General features: G+C 35.9%; 1 protein-coding gene across 1 annotated transcript in view; it reads left to right on the top strand.

The window, feature by feature from the left end:
• Nucleotides 1-11,025, top strand: part of LOC127542745 (kelch-like protein 15) — a 520,409-nt gene that overhangs the window by 201,485 nt on the left and 307,899 nt on the right. The window lies entirely within an intron of this gene.

Below are 11,025 nucleotides of genomic sequence, written 5' to 3' on the forward strand. Positions count from 1 at the left end.
TCTTCTTTTATACAATATGATCATTCTCTGTGGGAGCAGGTTTCTTGGGGAGGTTTCCTGGAGGCAGCCTTAGTTTCAGCTCAACGTAATAATCACTTCAAACGCAGCCAGGAGTTAAAATCCAGTCCTTTATTGTGTCCTTTAAAGTCTTGAGTTTCAGCCACTAGTTCTCTCCAAATGTCTCCAGCCAGTAAAAAGGTGGAATATGGAATGAATTTGTCTCCACCTCTGAGAGTGGGCTTCTGTGTCTGGCCCTGAGAGCTTCTTGCTTATATGCTGTACACTGAGTACACCAATCATTACATCACTGGAAAACCATTATTTGTTGTAGGATTAAATCAATTCTAAACTAGATTTAAATATTGTCTCCTCAATACCACTAGTACCTTGTTTCAAGTTCTGGACCATAACATCTCCTTGTAGAATCAGATCAATCATACTGAACCAAGTTAAATTAGATAGTTATTGTCTCTATCAACTCTAATGAATTAACACTTTGTAAGGATTCTTTACAAACTGCTAACTCATTAGAGTTCATCTAATCTTACAAGAAGATGTTTTGGGCAGAACCTGAAACAAGGTACTAAGTAGAACTAATTAATACAAGGTCAGTAAACTTTTGCTTTTTAATATTCCATTATATTCGTGTTGTTTATTTGGCTACCAGCGCTAGCTGTCAAGGGGAGTAAGCCCTCCCCCATTCCCGCTGTATTCCAGGATCTTCTCTTAAGAGGAACTAGGACTTGTAATCCATAGGTTTGACAAGGGTATAGACACGGTTTCTAAGTGTTTATGTGACAGCATACTTACAGAAGGTCTCAATAACCTTTCGTGAGGGAGTGATGATTGTGTTTAACCTGCCGATATCCGTCATCGTCCAAGTTGTCCCGTAAAGCCTTTCCAACCTGTCCTTTCAGTAAAAGTTCCGGGCAAAGGCCTCCCTTGGCCACACACAGTACCAGGTCATGGGCAGAAAAACCAAGAGTTCAGTTCGGGCTCACAGGCATCTACATGGAACTTTGTATTTGGGGGAAATTGTTTTTCCCTTAAAATTTTGAAAAGGAATGAATTGATCTGAAAGTGACCACTTGGGACGAGAGGTATGAGACAGCAGGATCTCCTAGATACACCCCTAACCTGGGAGTCAGGAAGACTTGGATTCAAATCCTGCCTCAGACATTTCCCAGCTTCTTCATCTCAGGCAAATCTCTTCATCTTCCTCGGTCTCTGTCAAATGAAGGAGAGGACTAGATGGCCTCCAGGATTTCCTCTGGGCCCAAGTCTGTGACTAGGAGCCCCCTTTAGTCACATCGAAGACCTTTAGGGATGAGGGAAATGAGGCAGGAGGTGACTGGAAGGCAACAGGAACAGCTCTGTGAGCACGGAGAGCCTCCGTGGGACAGAGATGGAGAACACAGGCCATTGGTAAGAACACTGCACTGGAGAGACAGAAGCCACATTTAAATCCGTTTGACTCCTTCCTACAATGACCACAGCAGTTGCCTCCCTTTATAAATAAGGTAATATTTGATTAAGTAATACAGCAATGTCTTTCATAAGCCCTGGATACTTAGACAAATAGTCCTTTGCATGCTTGCTTTAATAAATAGTTTTGATTAATAAATCCTCTTTAGGCCCACTTCTGACACATATTTTCTAAGTTCCTTTCAAAGTGAAGAACTATCATCGCAATGATTCGGCTGTTTTTCTTGTGTTCATTTCTTCTGAGATTTGCCCTTGCAGTTGGGCCACGGGCCCGTCGAGGACTGAAATCCCCTTGAGGCCGTCCCCACTTCTGGGTGATCTAATTCTGGGTGCGGTGACTTTCATGGGGTAAAGAATAAAACAGGAAATCGGAGCGGGGCGGATTTAACGTGAATTCCCGCTCACGAGGAAAGAATCCATCACTCCCTTTCCCTCCCCAAATTGCCCCTTCCTTTGGACTCCATTCTGCTCCCTCCACGCTGGCTCAGTGGCTGCTGAGTGGGTCCTCTGAGTGAAAATCCAGGATATCTGGGATTTAAAATGAGCCAAAATGCAATACCAGGATTTGGACACCAGATGGCAGATTGAATGTGTAATATCAGAGTAATTCTCTGACTCTGCTCGCGCTCTCTCTCTCTCTCTCTCTCTCTTTCTTTCTCTCTCTATCTCTTTCTGTCTGTCTGCCTCTCTCCATTTTTCTCTCTCTTTCTCTGAGTCTCTCACTTCCTCTTGTCTTCTTTGTCTTTCTGTCTGTGTGTGTATGTGTGTGTCTCTCTGTCATCTATCTCTCTGTCTCTGTGTCTCTGTGTCTCTATGTCTCTTAGTCTCTGTGTCTCTCTCTCTTTATCTTTATCTTAATGTGTCTCTCTCTGCATGTGCGTGCGTGTATGTGAGTAAGTGTGTGTGTGTGTGTGTGCGTGTATGTGTGTGTCTGTCTGCTGTTTCTCTGTCTGCCTGTTTCCGTCTCTGTCTCTTTCTCTGTCTTGGTCTACATTTCCCATTACTAAAGATCTGCTTAAGAAGAAAATTGCTGCTAAATTCCCTTCAGGACTAAGCCCACTCAATGTGACTCTTGCAACTAAAACCCTAGGAAAAAACAAATTAAAAAACCCCCAATTTAATACCAAACTGGAAATTCTGAAAATAAATGGGGAGATTAATAAAATTGAAAATAACAAAATTATTGAATTAATAACTAAAACTAAGAGTTGGTTTTATGGAACAAACAAGAAAATACAAAAACTTTTAGTTAATTTGATTAGAAAAAGCACAAAGAGCAAATGAAAATGTTAGTCTCAAAAATGAAAAGGAAGAATTTTCCACCGAAGAAGAGGAAATTAGAGCAATGATTACGAGTTATTTTGCCCAACTATATGTCAATAGATTTGATAATCTAGGTGAAAGGGAGGAATACTTACCAAAATCTAGGTCACCCAGATTAATAGAAGAGGAAATAAATTATTTAAATAGTCCCATTTTAGGAAAAAATAGAACAAGCTAGTAATCAACTCCCTGAGAAAAAAAATCTCCAGGGATTAATCATCCAGGTTAGATGGATTTAGATGTGAATTCCACCAAAAACTAAAGAAAAATTAATTCCAATACAATGCAAACTATATGAAAAAATAGAGACAGAAGACAAATTCCTTTTATGACACAGATATGGTGCTGAAACTAGGGGTAGATGAAAACAGAGAAAGAAAATTATGGACCAATATTCCTAAAGAATATTGAAGCAAAAATTTTAAATAAAATATTAGCAAAGAGATTACAGAAAGACATCCCCAGGAGAATATACCCTGACCAAGAAGGATTTATATCAGGAATGCAGAGCTGGTTAAATAGGAGGAAAAGTATTAGCAGAATTGACTATATCGATATCCAAAGTAACAAAAACCATATGATCATCTCAACAGATGCAGAAAAAGCATTTGATATAATCCAACACCCATTCCTATTAAAACACTAGAGAGTATAGGAATAAATGGACTTTTCCTTAAATAGTCAGTGGCACCTATTAAAGCCATCAGCAAGCATCATATGTAATGGGAACAAACTAAAACCATTACCAATGAGATCAGGAGTGAAACAAGGTTGCCCACTATCACCATCACTATTCAATATTGCATTAGAAACGTTAGCTTTGGCAATAAGAGAAGAAAAAGAGATGAAAGGAATTAGAGTAATAAATGAGGAAACCAAATTATCACTCTTTGCAGATGATACAATGGAATACTTAGAGAATCAACTAAAAAATTATTAGAAACAATTCACAACTTTAGCAAAGTTGCAGGATACAAAATAAATCCAGATAAACCATCATCATTTTTTGTATATTACCAGCAGCAAGAGATACAAAAGGAAATTCCACTCATAATAACTGTTGATGGTATGAAATTTAGGGGCATCTATCTGTCAAGGGAAAGTCAGGAACTATGTGAACACAATTCCAAAACACTTTCCACACAAATAAAGTCAGATCTAATCAGGCGGAAAAATATCGATTGCTCATGGGTAGGCTGAGTGAATATAATAAACAGGACAATACTGCCTAAATTAATTACTTACTTAGTGCCATACCAATCAAACTCCCAAGGAATTATTTTGCAGACCTAGAAAAATAATAACAAAGTTCACCTGAAAGAACAAAAGGTCAAGAATTTCAAGGGAATTAATGAAAAAAAATGCCAGTGAAGGTGGCCTAGGTGTACCAGATCTAAAACTCTATTACAAAGCAGTGGTCATCAAAACCATTTGGTCCTGGCTCAGAAACAGAGTAGTCGATCAGTGGAATGGGTTAGGATCACAGGACAAAATAGTCAATAAATGACAGCAATCTAGTATCACAATCCCAAAACCCAGCTTTTGGGATAAGAACTCACTATATGACAAAAACTACTGGGAAAATTGAAAACAAGTATGGCAGAAACTAGCCAGGGACACACACCTAACGCCACACGCCAAGATAAGGTCAAAATGGGTTCATGATTTAGATAGAAAGGCTGAGAATATAAGCAAATTAGGAGAACATGGGAAAGTTTACCTCTCAGATCTGTGGAGAAGGAAGGAATGTGTCCCAAGAAGAACTCAAACTCATAATTGAACACCAAAGAGAGAATTTTGATGATAGTCAATTAAAATTTTTTGTACAAACAAAACAAATGCAGACAAGATCAGAAGGGAAACAATACACGGGGAAAACATTTTTACATTTAAGGGTTCTGATAAAGGCCCCATTTCTAAAACAGAGAACTGGTTCAAATTTATCAGAATCCAAACCATGCTCCAACTGATAAATGGTCAAAGGATATGACCACACACTTTTTATATGAAGAAATTAAAAACATTTCTAATCATATGAAAAGATGCTCCCGATCACTATTGATCAGAGAAATGCACATTAAGACACCTCTGAGACACCACTACACAACTCTGAGATTGGCCAAGATGACAGGAAATAGGATAATGCTGAATGTTGCAGGGGATGTGGGAAAACTGGGACAGGGGTGAAACAAGATTGCCCGTTATTACCTTTCCTACTCAATATTGTATTAGAAATGTTAGCTTTTCTTTCTCTAGCTACTTCACTTAATATATAGTATCATTTTAAAACTGTGGCTAGATTTCTTCCAGAAATGCCAATTGATTTTTATAGACAAGCTATGTTTTTCTTTGAAGTATTTCTTCTAGTTAAGGTGTCATTATCTTTTAATTATATCTTTGGCTTCTTGTTCTTTTACTATGGTATGAATATTCTATTTTTGTCTGTTCATTCTTTCAGAATTAAATTCTGATTTGAGATTTTGAAAAAAAAATGTTAGCTTTGACAATAAGAGAAGAAAAAGAGACTAACGGAATTAGAGTAGGTAATGAGGAAACCAAATTATCATTCCTTGCAGAGGATATGTTGGTAACTTAGAGAATCCTAAAAAATCAACTAAACAACTACTAAAAATAATTCTTCACAACTTCAGCAAAGTTGCAGGATAATTTTGGGATTTTTGCTTCATCCCCCCAAAATTGACAAAGATGGCAATGGATGAGAATAGTTAATGTTATAGGGGAAGGTGGGGGAAATAGGCATACTGATACAGCATTGGTGGGATTATGAATGTGTCCAACTATTCTGAAAACTGATTTGGAATTATACAAAGGAGGCAATTCACATTTGTATCCTTTACACAGAAATCCACTACTAGTCATATTCTCCAATGAGCTCAGTGATAAAAAGAAAGGTTTTATATACACTAAGATAATTATAATATCAAATTTTTTAAAGTAGAAAAAACCTGGAGATAAAGTTGATCCCCATGGTTTGGGAGAAAGGTGAAAAAATTGTGATACATAAATATATTGATATATCACCATAATATAAAAAAGATGAAAAATGAAAACAGATGCATGGAAAGATCTTTATGAACTAATATAGAATGAATTAATCACAACCAGGAAAATAATAAACATAATTGCTACAGTGTAAACAGAAATTTGGAAACAAAATGAAACTGAACACAATAATTATCATAATCAATCCTGGCCCTGAAAAAACACATTAAACTTAAAAAAACCCAAAAAACAAAAAAAAAAAAAACATTGAACACTTTATTCCATAAAGTCACAGCAGAAAACTGGCAACTATTGGAAACAGAAAATAAACTAAAAATAAAAAAATAAAAATAAAAAATCTCCATGAAAGACAAACTCTAGATTTAATAAACTCAGAAAAATGATTGTCAAACATTTTACCTGCCAGGTCAAAGGGAAAAAAATACAAGCAACCAAGGAGAGAGAGATCATGTACCAAAGAACCCTAGGCTGAATTACACAAGATTATGCAGAAAACATTTAAAATAGTAGACACTATGTCAACAATAAAAAGGGAAATATTTACAACCAAGAATAAACTTATCTTATAAAATTGTCTTAATCCTACAGGAAATAAAAATAAACACTTATTACTATGGATGAGTTATCCTTTTGAAAAAATCATAGCTAGGTGGAACCTTTGAATTTCAAAAATAGATTTAAAAAATCTATAAAGAAATTTGAGCAACGTGAAAAGGGCAAATGATTTAAGGTACACACATACACATACACATACACACACACTATATATATGCTGAATATATGATATATATATAATAGTATATTTGTATGTATATGTATATATACATACTTACACTGAAATGAGGGGAAAGGGACTATTGTTCTTTCAGAAACCAACCCACTCTAAGGGTCAATCAGGTTTGAGAACAAAGGTCCAGGTCCAGGTCCTGGACATTAAAAAAAAAAAAAAACTAAAGAGAAGAAAAGAAAAATTGTGAAAGTTGAATAGAAAAGAGATTATGGGAGAACTAACTAGTTTTAGTATTTGGGACCCCAGAAGAGAACAAAATAGAAGCTTGGGAGCAAGGATGAAGGACTTGGGAATCTTATGAACGGCTCTATTTGATCTGAAAAAGGGAATGTTGGGAGTGGGATAGAAAAGAGTTTAACATAGAAATAGAATAAAATATATTGGGAACTGAGATCATGTAGGGAAAGGGTAGAGTTAGAAAGAGAATTGCCACAAGGCAAACACCAATTCTAGAAAGGACTGATTACCAAAGGTGCAGAGGGACAGAAGAGAGAGGGAGAGGCATTTCTTTATAAGAAGCATAAAGATTTATCCAATATTAAAATGAGAAGTCAAAATATATTCATCTATGCTTTGGTAGAATAAAAAATTAAATATATAAAAGCAAGAAAGGTGGCAATTATGATTTCATTCAAGGCAACAAGAAAAATGGACATGATTAAGAAATAAGCTAGGCAATTTCATAAGACTTAAAAGCACATAAGTAATGAAGCAGTATAACTATTAAATATATATTCTCTGGATATCATAACATCCATGGAAAAACTAACCAAACTACAGGGAGAACAAGAGAGAAAAACAATAACCATTTTCAGATCTTTATAAATCTAACAGCAAAATAAACAAGAAATAAGCTAATGATCTGAACAAAACATTAGACAAATTAGGTATGATAGGTATTTGACAGTTACTGAATGAAAATTATATACATTTTCAGCTTTTCCTGAAATAATTACAAACAGCAAACACCAAAGAGATAATTTTGATTATATTAAATTGAAAATTGTTGTACAAACAAAACAAATGCAGACAAGATTAGAAGGGAAACAATAAACTGGGAAAACATTTTTACAATCAAAGGTTCTGATAAAGGCCTCATTTCCAAAATATATAGAGAATTGACTCTAATCTATAAGAAATCAAACCATTCTCCAATTGATAAATGGTCAAAGGATATGAACAGACAATTCTCAGATGAAGAAATTGAAACTATTTATAGACATATGAAAATATGCTCCAAATCATTATTAATCAGAGAAATGCAAATTAAGACAACTCTGAGATACCACTACACACCTGTCAGATTGGCTAGAATGACAGGGAAAGATAATGGGGAATGTTGGAGGGGATGTGGGAAAACAGGGACACTGATACATTGTTGGTGGAATTGTGAACACATCCAGCCATTCTGGAGAGCAATCTGGAACTATGCTCAAAAAGTTATCAAACTGTGCATACCCTTTGATCTAGCAGTGTTTCTACTGGGCTTATACCCCAAAGAGATACTAAAGAAAGGAAAGGGACCTGTTTGTGCCAAAATGTTTGTGGCAGCCCTGTTTGTAGTGGCTAGAAGCTGGAAAATGACAGGATGTCCATCAATTGGAGAATGGTTGAGTAAATTGTGGTATATGAATGTTATGGAATATTATTGCTCTGTAAGGAATGACCAGCAGGATGAATACAGAGAGGCTTGGAGAGACCTACATGGACTGATGCTAAGTGAGATAAGCAGAACCAGGAGATCATTATATAACTCAACGATACTGTTTGAGGATGTATTCTGATGGAAGTGGATCTCTTCGATAAAGAGAGCTTTAATTGATCAAAGATGGACAGAAGCAGCTACACCCAGAGAAAGAACACTGGGAAATGAATATAAACTGCTTGCATTTTTGTTTTTCTTCCGGGGTTATTTATACCTTCTGAATTCAATTCTCCCTGTGCAACAAGAAAACTGTTCGGTTCTGCACACATATATTGTATCTAGGATATACTGTAAGCCATTCAACATGTAAAGAACTGCTTGCCATCTGGGGGAAGGGGTGGAGGGAGGGAGGGGAAAAATCGCAACAGATGTGAGTGCAAGGGATAATGCTATAAAAAATTACCCTGGCATGCATTCTATCAATAAAAAGTTATTAAAAAAAAAAAAAGAAGAAGTTACACACACAAAAAAAAAAAAGAAAAAGAAAATTGTTGTACAAATAAAACGAATGCAGACAAGGTTAGAAGGGTAACGATACATGAGGAAAACATTTTTACATTTAAGGATTCTGATAAAGGCCTCATTCCTAAAACATAGAGAACTGACACAAATTTATCAGAATACAAGCCATGCTCCAACTGATAAACCGTCAAAGGATAGGACCACACAATTTTATATGAAGAAATTAAAAACATTTCTAATCATATGAAAAGATGTTCTAAATCACTATTGATCAGAGAAATGCAAATTAAGACACACTGAGTCACAACTACACACCTGTGAGATTGGCTAAGATGACAGGAAATATGATAATGACGAATGTTGGAGAGGGTGTGGGAAAACTGGGACACTGATATATTGTTGGTGGAATTGTGAATGGATCCACCCATCCTGCAGAGTGATTTGGAACGATGCCCAAAGTGCTGTCAAACTCTACATACCCTTTGACTCAGCAGCGTTTCTACTGGGCTTATATCTGAAAGATATCTTAAAATAGGGACCCACATGTGCCAAAATGTTTGTGGCAGCCCTTTTTGTAGTAGCAAGGAATTGGAAACATAGTCCATGCCCATCAGTTGGACAATGGCTGAATAAATTATGGTATATGAATGTTATAGAATATTATTGTTCTATAAGATATGACCAGAAGGATAATTTTAGAGAGGCCTGGAGAGACTTTCATGAACTGACGAGAAGTGAAATGAGCAGAACCAGGAGATCATTGGTCACAACAACATCGATATTATGAGACAATCAATTCTGGTGAATGTGGCTCTTTCCAACAGAGAGATGACTGATGCCAGTTTCAATAATCTTGTGATGAAGAGAGCCATCTGCACCCAGAGAGGGGACTGTGGGAACTGAATGTGGATCAAAACATAACATTCTCACTCTTTTTGTTGTTGTTCACTTGCATTTTGTTTTGTACTCATTTACTTTCCTTTTTGATTGAATTTTTCTTGTGCAACAAGAGAATTGTATAAATATGTTTACACATATTGGATTTAATATATATTTTAACATCAGTAACCTATACTGGATTGCTTGCCATCTAGGGGAGGAGGTAGGGGAAGGAGGGGAAAATCTGAAACACAAGAATGTGAAAGAGTCAATGCTGAAAAATTATACATGCACAGGACTTGAAAATAAAAAGTCTAAAAAATGATCAGTAGCATTTATCTAAAACCATCAACAAGCATCATAGCTAAAGGGGACAAACTAGAACCATTTCCCATTGCGATCAGGGGTGAAACAAGATTGCCCATTATCACCATTACTATTCAATATCGTATTAGAAATGTTAGCTTTGGTGATAAGAGAAGAAAAAGAAATGAAAGGAATTAGAGTAGGAAATGAGAAAATCAAATTATCACTCTCTGAAGATGATATGATGGTAACTTAGAGAATCCTAAAAAGACAAGTAAAAAACTACTAGAAACAATTCTTCACAGCTTTAGCAAAGTTGCAGAAGACAAAATAAATCCATATAAATCTTCAGCATTTTTATATGTTACCGATAAATGCCAGTAGCAAGAGATACAAAGAGAAATTCTAATTAAAATAACTCTCGATAGTATCAAATATTTGGGAATCTATTTGCCAAGGGAAAGATAGGAAATATATGAACACAACTCCAAAACAGTTTCCACGCAAATAAAATCAGATCTAATCAGTTGGAAAAATATCGAGTGTTCATGATTAGGCAGAGCAAATATAATAAAAATGACAATACTGGCTAAATTAATCCACTTAGTTAGTGCCATACCACAAACAAACTACTAAGACATTACCTCGCAGAGCTAAAAAATAATAATAACAAAATTCATATAGAAGAACAAAAGGTCAAGAATTTCAAGGGAATTCATGAAACAAAATGCAAATGAAGTGTCTCAGTAGACAACAAACCATTCTGTATTGATTTATTGGATTATTTTACATGCAAGAAGTGAAAGGGCCCTTTGTGCTCAAAGAGATTTTGTAAAATAATAATAATAATTCTCTCTAGGGGTAAAAAGTACAAGCCTGCTTCCACAGGTGGTAAAGAGCCCAACAGAGACAGGAGGAGAGAAAAGGCTGTTTGCATGTGGTAGTCCCACATGAGGGAAAGTTGGGCTTTTGGCACACCCTGGGTATAGCTGTGAATTCTGAAGAACCAGAAAGACTTACCCTCAGAGACATGTGATACAAAGGTTGTTTT

The sequence above is a fragment of the Antechinus flavipes genome, chromosome X, assembly GCF_016432865.1.
Source record: "Antechinus flavipes isolate AdamAnt ecotype Samford, QLD, Australia chromosome X, AdamAnt_v2, whole genome shotgun sequence".
Classification (NCBI taxonomy): Eukaryota; Metazoa; Chordata; class Mammalia; order Dasyuromorphia; family Dasyuridae; genus Antechinus; species Antechinus flavipes.